The sequence below is a fragment of the Lycorma delicatula genome, chromosome 3, assembly GCF_047948215.1.
Source record: "Lycorma delicatula isolate Av1 chromosome 3, ASM4794821v1, whole genome shotgun sequence".
Lineage (NCBI taxonomy): Eukaryota > Metazoa > Arthropoda > Insecta > Hemiptera > Fulgoridae > Lycorma > Lycorma delicatula.
In genome coordinates this window covers 180,609-193,659 of record NC_134457.1, presented here as the reverse complement: position 1 = coordinate 193,659, position 13,051 = coordinate 180,609, and the positions used below count along the sequence as shown (strand labels likewise).

At 28.8% G+C, this 13,051-nt stretch overlaps 1 long non-coding RNA gene across 6 annotated transcripts in view; it reads right to left on the bottom strand.

Annotated features, from left to right (window-relative positions):
- Positions 1–13,051, bottom strand: part of LOC142321331 (uncharacterized) — a 178,159-nt gene that overhangs the window by 157,433 nt on the left and 7,675 nt on the right. For all 6 annotated transcript variants that reach the window (XR_012755596.1, XR_012755594.1, XR_012755595.1 and 3 more), the window contains exon 3: positions 12,660–12,779. This is a non-coding gene — a long non-coding RNA (uncharacterized LOC142321331). The remainder of the gene's footprint in view (positions 1–12,659; positions 12,780–13,051) is intronic.

Below are 13,051 nucleotides of genomic sequence, written 5' to 3'. Positions count from 1 at the left end.
AAAAATGTCAATTAAATTCAAATAATAGTCATATATTGTGCAAGGATATGATTAAAAGTTATGGGTATCTTAACATTTATTGATGTGAAGGAACTGAATATGGATGAAGTGCAACACTGAATTATCAACAGACCTTAGAACGTAGAATTAAAAAAATAAATTTAAAACAATTTTTCGACGGTCAGGAAAAATAATATGGTCACAGCTGATATATCGATTTGGGTAGTAATATTATATTGTATATTAATTGTAATTGTTGTTATTATTGTATTGTATATTAAATATTTATAAGAAAATACACCTGTTCCAGATAATCAACCATACGGTGTTTTATTTGTAGATGGGGGAGTTATGTTACAGTAAAATTTTGACGCATTGTATTCTATAAGCCTTCTATTGTATTCTATAATATTGTAATTTTTTGCGCGTATGCTTCATATCACATTTAAAAATGTACCGATTCAACTGCATCCTGTACACACACACACACACACACACGCGCGCGCGGTTTATAACCCATTTAACAAAGTAATTAATGGCACTGTAAGTAGTGGTGATTCTTACCTGAAATTGCTACACGAAGTAGTTTTACCTGAACTACAAAATAATCCTTCGTTTGAAAATATTAATTTAATTTTGCAACATCATGGTGTTCCATTCCACCGCATTACAATTTGTCGGTAAGAGAATGTATTGGCAGTAACTCTGACGAGCGGGTCGGAAGACGTGGTATAACTGATCATGTGACGTTACATCGTTAAACTTTGGGGAATTTCGAAAAATAGTATTTTCTCTCATAAGCCTAAAGATTTGCAACAGTCGAGACAAATAATCGAATATGAATATAAACCGTCAAACGAAAACAAACATTTATGTAAAAAATTGATACAAGTGTGAAAAACCCTGTACAAATATGTTGAAGTACGAGTACGTGGGGAGCATTTTTAGCAATTCTTGTTCGGTTTTTAAAAAATGTATAATAGTATGCCACATACTAAGGCATCCTGGAATAGTCGCTTTAATTTTGGAAGGACAGGTAGAAGGGAAAAATTGTGTAGGCAGGCCACGTTTGGAATATGTAAAACAAATTGTTAGGGATGTAGGATGTAGAGGGTATACTGAAATGAAACGACTAGCACTAGATAGGGAATCTTGGAGAGCTGCATCAAACCAGTCAAATGACTGAAGACAAAAAAAAAAAAAAAATAATAAATTTTACTATCTATAAATAATTTATTGTCGATTTAAAAGCACAAGTATTGTTTTCGGCTTTTGAAATACTGTATTTGTCGGTCAAGCTACTTTAGGGACACTATATTTTCTGATTCGGGGTAAGAAACGGTAATACGTACTCGTTAATCTTTTATTTAAAAAAATTATCCCCTGAAATCAGTTAAGAAATGGTCCGCAAATGAAAAAATATATATATATATTTTAGTGAAAAAACTGAGGAAAGGATAAACTAGTATAATACAAAACATTACCGTTAAATATAAGTAAAACGCAAGAGAACTGATCAAAGACATACATTATTTAACATAAAAACAATATATCATCTTTTACAGTGGACAGTTGTCCAGTGTAATATTAAACAAAAGTCAAGGTTAAAAGTTTCTATCTAATGTTGTATGGCACACGAGTGCGTGTAGAAAGAGAGAGAATGACAGTGAGTGGGCTAGTAAGTGCGCAGCTGTGCGATATAAAGTAATTATTATGAACAACTAACAAATCTGTCGTATTTTATTCTTTCGGTTTTTTTTGTCTATGCGATCTCAATACATACCACGCACGCGCGTAGACAAAACAAATAAAATGTTTAGACTGCAGAATTAAAGGAAAGAACTATCGTAATTTTAATACTACATTTTCTATACGAATATAATTTTGTGTCCTTGATTAAATTTTTTGCATTTCCAAGCATACAATGTAGAAGGGACACGAGAGCAAAGCTGATAATTTTTATTAATTTACTATTATTAATAATTTTCATTACAGTTATTGGAGGAAACAGAAACAGACAAATCAGCTTGCATTATGGGTCAAAAACGTTCTGCCGGGTTAATTGTCCGCAATAACTCGATTGTTGTGTCAACGGAGTTTTACAAGTGAATTGTCATTTTGTTCAGCATAAAATGCTTAATAAATTTTGTAATAAGTAAAAATTTTATCAAACAATTAATTACAAAGATATGGACGAATAAAAAATTAAGATGGCCCCATTTTGAAATCTTTGAAGTTGATGTTTTCAAAATTTTTTTATTTTGTAGAATAAAAAATTGAATTTTCCAAATTTAATTATTGTAGGTTAACCTGTTCCTGAGAAGTGATTTTTTTTTGTTGAAAATCACAAAATTGCGTCCAGAAGGAAAACAAAGCAAAGCAGGCTTATGTCGGTTTGAACGTTTTTGCACCTTTTGGTGTCCTGAATCAGTTTCTGGAGTTCGGCGAATACGTCCCGCAACACTCTGTACGTATGTTCTAATTATAAATATATTAAAATTACAGAGAGCTGTATGTTTGATATTTCAGTCGCTGATAAAAAATGAACTAACCTGTGCGCATCATTGAAATATGAATTTTTATATTCCATTGAATATTTTACATCCAATTTATACCGACGTGAATATATTTTTCAAATAAAATACATTTAACTAATTCGTCAATCGATCTTAAAATTAAAAATAAAAGGATCGGATAAAATAATTAATAATGAATCAATTCTAATATATTTAAATTAAACGTAATGTTTATAAAATATAATTTGAAGATAAAAATTATTAAAAAAAAAGATATAATAAGTAAACCGCTATCAGAATCATTTACAGAAGTGTAGTTAAATATAATTCATTAATAGATTTTTTTTCTGACACATTAGGAAAAAATAATCACATACTTGTGAACCAGTCATTACGAAATTTTACCTGTAACTTTCTTATGACACATGGAAACTTAACCGCAGTTTAAATCTCATCAATCTCACTGCTATGTAAATCATTAAATAAAAACCTTATAAATAAAAATCTATAACTTCCTTTACCAATATTTAATGTCGTCTATGTTAATATCGACTTCAAACAGTAATTATTTGATTTACTAAATTTAATTCGTCGTCTATAAAATATCAGTTTGTATTAGTGCCATAATATACGTAAAAATAAATTAATTTGATAATAAAATTATAGGAAATGACAACAGTTTACAAATTTACGGCTGTACAGAGTAACATTCTGTATATTTTTAGTCCCCGAACTAAGAATTTACATCATCAGGGTAAGCCATTCTCGTAATTGGCATAGATTCGACATTCGATTTGGTAGTAATATTTTAATATGCCAAATTATGCATATAGCGCGGACGAGGGATCCTAGTGATAAAATAAAATTTGAACATGATGAATTACGGAAACAATATTACTTACAAAATGTTCTGACGCAGCAGAGACGTCAGTGAAAATAGTAAAATCGAAGAATAAAAAATAAATTTTAGTCGAGAAATACGAGAAAAAAATACAGGATGGTGTCATTTTTTTACTGATAAGAGAAGTACTTTCCTTCTGTTGTAGATTTAACAATAAGTAAAATAAGATTGCTGCAACTACCTGTAAAATTGGAATAAATAAACCTACACCACATGTAAAGCTACTGAAATAATATTAGATTTCAGATATATATTTGAGTCAAGCCAATATTTTCCTTTTATATATATATCTCAGTTCAGTTAAAAATTCGCTAATTTTAAAGTTATTTTTGCTGTTGATTAGCGGAAACGGAATTCAATAACTTTTCTAAGTATTTAAATTATGAGTTTATTTAATTTTCCTTTACGGAATGGATCCAAAACTTTCTTAAAAACTCAACGAAGAATTTACTATTCTGTTTAAAAATGAATAAGATGAAATGGGAAATTTGTTACAAGGAAAGCCTACATTATAACTGCCAAATTCAGTTCTGTTATCAAAATGATATTTTATTTAAATTTTATAATAAAATAATATACTGTTAATCTATAAGGAAAAACAGTTTTACAAATGCCATTCTATTACAAAAAACAAACAAACAAAAAACAGTACACACGCGCTAGTATATATAAAATTTTTAAAGCGTGAAAAATCAGATAATAAAACATAGGTTAAATGTATCATTAAATATTTTATTAGTTATCTGTTTGAGAATAGCTTTGTAATTAGGAAAATCTTCAAAGAATCACTCTTCTATCTCGCCTTAGAAGATCCCCCTTATCAGGAATCGAAACCAGGACTTTTAGTAAAAATGTTTAAAACTAAACCGTTCATCTAACGTGTACTTTTTAACGACTGACAATGAAAGAAAACAGTAACGTATACATTTTTATAACATCAACAGGATATTAATAACTGCTACACAAAGCTTAGACAGTAAAAACCGTGTCCTCAGTCGAGATTTTGGTTACAAATATAATAGTGAATAATTAATAATAAAGTTTATTTTACATAGACAAAAATATTGTAATTTAAACTCATTTCAACTACATCTTATGTTACCTTAAGTCAGGGTTGAAACTACTCAAATTTTGTAAATTTTGACTACCGACTCATTAAACCGTGAATATTATTTATATTATTATCTTTTATTTAAGAAAATAAACAAATAGCATATGTTCAGAGCCGGGCGCTAGTTTCTACTTATTGTTAAAACAATTTAATACAACTCATAAAGACGATAATATTTAGAGAGATATTTTTCACTTCGATATTTCATTAGTTTATTAAAATCATACATAGTCTTTTAATTTGGTACTAATAAAATTCAGTCTAACTGTAGTACTGCAATTATCAATTTTATTATACAAATAACCTTTTCGCTGTCTTCTAATTAAGACAAATTGGAAAATTAGTGCGAAACGTACGATTATTTTAACTTCATAGCCGAGTTAATTTCTCGAATTTTCGTTATTGTATATCGCTAAAATTTTATTAATACGCTGTTTTAACTAAATTTTATTTAAGGATTCTATTTCATTTCTTTTTAATGATTTTTCCACAAAAGTTAATAAAATTTTAACTGCAATTTTTTTTTCTTTAAATAAACTAACAAGAGTAGAATTTTCTGAATTACAAACGCCAAACAAAAAATTACAAACAATTTTAACAATTAAATTAATAAACAATACGATTTTTTTTTTTAGTTGCCGACCTAAATTTAACGAGTAGAAATATATAATTAAATAGTCCCCAGACATAAATATGAATAAATAAAAAAAAATTGTTAACCGATTAAAATTATGACTTTAATTAACGAAATTTATTTAGTATAATTTTAAAATATGATGTTTACTTAAGGTTAAAAAACAGAAATTAAAATATGAATTCAAGTATGAAAAACTTAACGGCTGGCGATGAAAATTTACTTGATTTTTCACACGACGTTTTAACGTCTCCTCTTTTTCGTCGAACTTTCGAAAGGATGTCATCGTCGTTGTAAGATATTACGTAAACATTACTAGGAATTAAGATAAAATTTGGATAAGCTTATTTGAATGCGACGTTTATTTATGCGAGAAAAACATTAATACACAATTTTTAAAAGTTCAATTAATTGTTCAGTTTTAGTGCAATAGCTGTTTTTGTGTAAGACGAGTCTAGTGAATTCGAGTGAAAATTTAACTTATACCGAATATCACCAGGTATTATATTGTAGACTATATTATCTATAGACTATATTGTTTATTATTATCTTAGTACTGTCTCAAGAAGGAATATTTTTATTCGGTGTCGTTTTTAAACAAGCGACATAACCATCTATTGAGCGTTGCTACGGACCAGCTACAAGCTATTATTCCTAGCAACAGCGAATCATCGCATGTAAACAATAACCTACTTTCTTTTTCCTGTTTAGCCTCCGGTAACTACCGTTTAGATAATTCTTCAGAGGATGAATGAGGATGATATGTATGAGTGTAAATGAAGTGTAGTCTTGTACATTCTCAGTTCGACCGTACCTGAGATGTGTGATCGCGTACTTACTTTTGCTGTTCTAAATCAAATAAATTTAGTCTTCTTGAAAACACTGGTGACAACGAAGGTAGTCGTGCCGAATTATTAAAACCTGAGCCTATTTTTGAAACAGGCGTTAATGCGATAACCGAATTGAAAAATTTTCTGTCACAATTATTTCCTAATTGTAATGTTATTAAATATAAACTGACAACAATGAAATCGGGCCACACGGTAAAAGTGGACTTTTGATGAATCGTCTTAAGAAAAAACTAGAATCAAAAGCTGTTTTAAATATTATTAAGATAGACATAATGCTTATATCTGAAACAAGGTTTACTAACAGACATTCTGTCAAGTTTCATGGCTATACAATATATATATATATATATATATATATATATATATATATATATTATGCTAACTGTTCGATCTCCCACTCTGTTTAATAAATTGACCAGTAAACGACGTTTTCGAGATTTTTTAGTCCAAGGTTACAAGGTTTAAGTACAAGGTTTGGACGTGTCTTTAAAATCACCCGCCCATACGGATAATGTAGTACACGAATTGACCAAATTTATTCAGTCAGCGGTATGGGCCCTCAATCCCAATCTGGATTCTGCTCCCTCCCCCCAGCTCTCTTTTTTCCTGTTTAGCCTCCGGGAATTGCCGTTCAGATAATACTTCAGAGGATGAATGTAGTCTTGTACAGTCTCAGTTCGACCACTCCTGAGATGTGTGATTAATTGACACCCAACCACCAAAGAATACCGGTATCCGCGATCTAGTATTCAAATCTGTATAAAAATAAATGCCTTTACTAGGTGTAAACGCTGGTACTCTAGACTTCCAAATCAGCTGATTTGGGAAGACGCGTTCACCACTAGACTAACCCGGTGGGTTAACTTAATATGTAACCTATAATATCTTTTTTTACCGTTAAAGTACTGAAGTTACCTTTGCTGTTATAACAAAATGCAAATCTGTGGTGGTAAAAAAGCATATGAATTTTTATTTTTTTTTTTACTCTAATCTGTTGTGGAACCAAACAGCAACAATAACAATTGAAGAACATAAGAAAGAAGCCCTAATAAGAAAGGGAGTCCGACAAGGATGTTCCCTATCTCCGTTACTTTTTAATCTTTACATGGAACTAGCAGTTAATGATGTTAAAGAACAATTTAGATTCGGAGTAACAGTACAAGGTGAAAAGATAAAGATGCTACGATTTGCTGATGATATAGTAATTCTAGCAGAGAGTAAAAAGGATTTAGAAGAAACAATGAACGGCGTAGATGAAGTCCTACGCAAGAACTATCACATGAAAATAACCAAGAACAAAACAAAAGTAATGAAATGTAGTAGAAATAACAAAGATGGACCGCTGAATGTGAAAATAGGAGGAGAAAAGATAATGGAGGTAGAAGAATTTTGTTATTTGGGAAGTAAAATTACTAAAGATGGACGAAGCAGGAGCGATATAAAATGCCGAATAGCACAAGCTAAACGAGCCTTCAGTAAGAAATATAATTTGTTTACATCAAAAATTAATTTAAATGTCAGGAAAAGATTTTTGAAAGTGTATGTTTGGAGTGTCGCTTTATATGGAAGTGAAACTTGGACGATCGGAGTATCTGAGAAGAAAAGATTAGAAGCTTTTGAAATGTGGTGCTTTAGGAGAATGTTAAAAATCAGATGGGTGGATAAAGTGACAAATGAAGAGGTATTGCGGCAAATAGATGAAGAAAGAAGCGTTTGGAAAAATATAGTTAAAAGAAGAGACAGACTTATAGGCCACATACTAAGGCATCCTGGAATAGTCGCTTTAATATTGGAAGGACAGGTAGAAGGGAAAAATTGTGTAGGCAGGCCACGTTTGGAGTATGTAAAACAAATTGTTGGGGATGTAGGATGTAGAGGGTATACTGAAATGAAACGACTAGCACTAGATAGGGAATCTTGGAGAGCTGCATCAAACCAGTCAAATGACTGAAGACAAAAAAAAAAAACAAAAACTAATCTGTTGTATTATATTTTACTTTACTTCTCTTTTCGTAATTTATTGTATTTCAAATTTTTCATTACTACGAAATTAGTAAAATAATTAAAATCAGTGTTTGTTAATTAATTCTTATAGGATGTTAGTATATTTTTTCCTAATCTATAATTGAATATTTTTTATTAAAAGAGGAATGCAAGATGCATTTTTATTGCTAAATCTAACCTTTATTTAAAATAAAGTTAATTAACTTTTTTTCTTTAAATTATTTTCTAAGTCACTTAGTTTTGAAAATAATGCATTACATACTGGGTTCGTTCTTACTGAACTATGAATTTAAGAGAAAAAATAAATAAAAATTGCAGTTAAACGTTAAATTTACTCGATATATAAACATAAAACGATTTTTAAAATCGTTATATTCATTTTAACTGTGTAAAATCCATTTTGACCAAAACACAAAAATATTTAAAAATTTTTAATTGTAAAAAAAAACTATAAAAATATTCAAAGTCGATAAATTAAAAACTTTAGTTAAAAAAATTTAGCATCGTAATTCAGATTCTTTTCTTACTTTATTTTAAATATATAAACTGATTTCAACGGATTAAACGCTTTTTCAAATAAAACAAAAACAAATATTAATTTATTAAATAAATGATTTATCTTTAACAATGACCAGTGTTTTACATTCTCCCTCTTGCCGACATGAACAGTGGTCGTGTACAAGCGTTATATAGTTTTTTTTATATACTTGTCCTTGAATTGGTTACATACAATAGCGTTTGTGTCTTTGTTTTAACTACTGTCAGTTTTAACTGATTTTTTTTTTAGCACAAGCGGCAGTGTAATTATAAAAAGAATTTTAGATTACATATATCTTACAGTTCTATACTTGTTCATCAATAATTTTATGTATATACAAAACTCTTGACCGAACAAATACAAAAAAAATTTCAATAAAAAATCCTTTTTTCAGGTTAACTAGGGAATATAGAATAAGAAATGAATTAGTTTCCTGTCTTCACAAAAGACGAATATATATTTTAAATATCGATATACCGATTCAAAATGTTCATTATGATCGCTAAATGGATTGTCTAATTAATAAACATCATTACTTTTATAGAAAATATTACTCTTACTTAGTAATATTAGTGTAGTAGATATTTTACTTACATCACAGTCATTAGAAGAATAGAAATGATATCTAAAACAATAAATTAATATAAGATACGTTTTGCGCAAAATCTTTTAACTAAAAGAATGACATTAGAATATGAATTATAACACTACAAGAATCCAATGATGAGCCGATTACCTTACGTTCACATAAGTTATAAGAAAACTTTTCTTAGGATTACCAGAGGAATTTCCGCTACAAAATACATGAAATTATCATTATAATCATTCAATCTAATGATCAGTACGCCTTGAACATCTATCATTTTTATTTTTTTCCGGGAAACTGGTCAGATTTGACCTCCATGATCAAATTATGCTTTTAATTTAAAAATGATGCGGTATTAAAAGCATTAATATGAAAAAATATGTATTTGTAATAAAACATTTTGCGTCTCAGTTTTCCTTTTTACCAAATGAGGTTTTTACCGTCCAAATTACATTGTATTTAAAATTTAATTGCCAAAAGAAAAAGCTGAGAACACAGTTGTAGGACTTTCCCGTCACGCGGCCTTTTTCTGATGCACGGCTTTACGCACAGACACACACACGCGTGCGCTTAGCGTATTTCTTAACGCGCTTACCCTATTTCACTACATTATTAAATAACTCATTTCATAGAATCTTTAAATTTCGACCTCTTAAGTTCGGCTGATTCAGAAACTTTTGCAAATTGTTTATTTGGCGGAGATTTTTTTATTCGTTTTTTAAGTGTTAATCAATTTTTTAAAAGCTTTATCATTTTTATGTGTAATATGAGCAGTACTTCAAATAAAATTATCCGTACAGCCCATTCTCAAGAAATGTAAAAGTGAAGCGAGCGTTCCGTTTAAAATAAAAAGAATATTTCTAAACGTAGTCGATTAACTTGTAGTAAACTGTAAAAAAGATTTTCATAAAATGAGGAAATATTTATTATTACTTTCAAACAATTTTTTTTTTTAACTTTCCCCAAAAAATACTTTTCTACCAGGGAAGACAGTCGAAGTCGAACTGAGAATCTATTTTTGTTTTTTTTTTTGTTGAGATATTTAAACGAATGGTATTGAAAAAATTATATATAAAAGAGAAAAAACCCATTTACGAAAGTTAGAATCGTTAATCGCCCCAGTAGTTCACAAAAAAAATTAAGTAAAAATAATATATACATATACACACGCGCACCCAACCCTTCAAAACACAGTAGATTTACTTCGGAGTAAAAATAATTCAAACTTCAAAGAATCTCCTAAACTTAATCACAAATAAAATTATTTTAACACGAATAGAAAGCGCGTAGTTTTCTTAGTGTTGAAATTAAACATTTAATTCAAGGAATTTAATTTTAAACTCGCCGTAATAACTGAAGGATATTAATTTTTTTCAAAAATTAATGCAATTAATTCCTCAAAAATTTCTAATTAAGTAAATTATAACCGAACAAATATACATATAAAAAAACTTTTACAACAGTACGAATAATTTTTACGATCTTCGCAATTTTATTATGTTAAAAGATTTTTGTGGAGCGCGCGGTCGGGTAGAAAAAGAGATGAGAAGAGAAGTCGCAAAATTTCTCTAAGTTCTCACCTGTTAACTACAGAAATGAAAAATTGTAACGTCGATAATTCATAAAAACATATATAGATCCATCCACAAAGAGGAGGCTTCTAGAAAACTATTATTCTTAATTATGACAAAATATTTCTGTTTAAAACCACAAAATCTATAGTTTTACATACGGACGTATAATATGCAATTTAAAACGATATCGGTCCAATTATTTTAAGTCTTCCGTATAAAACAGAAAGTAAAATATGAAATATAATATTTACGTTATTACAAATTTTAGCAGAAACAAATAAACGCCATTATTATGCAGAATAATAAGACGAATGGTATATAAAAAAGCATAAATATAAGAGAAAAATCACACTTGCCAAAGCTAGAATCCTTAATGCCCCAATAATTCACAAAAAAAATGAAGTAAATATACAGTATATATATATATATTCAGGCAACCAACCAAATACCATATTATTAGTAAGTACGCCGTATCCCGCCAATATTTCAATACGCAATCAAAATTGTATAAAACATTACGAATCATTCTAAGAAAAAAATTAGAAATAAAAACTTAATACAAAATAATTCCAAATAGTAATTAAACAATAAACTATACGAAATACTGAACAGTTTAACCGTACAAATTACTTTAAATAACCGCAGGTGGAAGACAATATAATAGCTGTTGCTATGGCAACACAAAAAAATTCCATGAAATTTAAAAAACTTAATCGTTCTTAGATAAGAAAAAAAACATATTTAAATAAAATCAATTAATACCTTTTAAGAAGTGTTTTATGTCGCAAAAGGTTTTTCCCGTTTTATGAAAAACCATTACATACGTAAAAGAAACGAACCTTTTAATTAAAATATTATTTAAATTTATACCGGGGAATCGAGTTAGAGCATTTTAATCGCTATCAAAAATATCATACGTTCACGTTTAACGATGAAATTTAAATGCAAAATAATAATATACCGATTTAAAAAGGAAATTTTTAAAATTTTGAAAAGATGAGACATTTTGTAAATATTTTACCGTATAAAAAATCGGATGTAGAAACCACATAACTTCCGTGTACGTCTATTTAATTACATATACACATTTTTTTAAATGAAAAGTACATAAAATTATATTTCATTAACAAATTCTAATATTTTTTTATGATTTTTTTTATTGTTTTATTTTTTTAAAATCAGAGGTTAATAATTAGTAATAAATCAATAAATTAAAAAAAAAAAAATTTTTTTTGGCTATAACATTGGAACCGATGAAAACAAGTACCCTACTTATGATATATCGTTGAAAAGCCTTCAAGGACAGGTACACAACTAGATATTACAAAAGTCTTAAATCCAAAATTTCAACATCCTACAGGGGAATCATTTTCGAGTTATCCTTTTCGACTAGGATTAAAGAATACATCAGCTGTATAAAGGACACAAAGAACGATCTAATTTTCCCACACAGAATCCTAATTATAACCCAAAAAATTTTATTAATATTTTCGAGTACTCTAATAATCTTTATAAAACCAATATTTTAGAAAAATTTCATTCGTACTGTAAGTCGTCACACCTATTAAAAAATACCGAAAACTGTTTTTTCGATATATATCTGAATGAGTATTTGGAAGCCCCAATCTAGTGAATACGTATCTCGTTTAACATTGTCGGAAATGAGGAAAATTTGCAAGGAATGTTCAAATATTCTTTTTTAATTTTCTTAGTACTTTCAATGCTGATTTTCAACAAAAAAATGTAGAAACTTGTTTTTAGATATTTAAATGAAAATTACATTCATCAAAAGCAAAGTTGATATCTTCATTTGTTACCGAAAAATTAAAAAAAAAGAAGAAATACTAAGTTTCATTGTTACTCCGTTTTAACTCTTTATATTCGGAATGTTTAAAAAAATCCATTTTATTGAAATGGAACACCGCAAGAAGAACATATACTCACTCATTTTTGCTGGACGTTGACGAATCAGTCGATCATTCAGGACATGTTCTTTTATACACACCGGGTGATATTTAAGTTCGGGAACAGCTTTTTGCTGCGTATCTGAGAAGTATCTGGAAACTGAAAGAAATGTACATAATTACAAATAAAAAAATTGTTGGGTTTTTTTAATTTTGTCCGCCGTATTGAATCAAACATAATTTTTTTAAATAGGATGGTGGACCCACGATTTCGATTTAAAATGTTACAGGAAAAACAATCGTAAAACCCGTTTTTCTGTTAATTCCTTCGTTGTCGAGCGATAAGCAATCAAATTTGCTATGACGAAAAAATCGTTTCAACAATAAAACGAGGTAAAACGCGCTTCATGAACAATTTTATTGTATTTTACA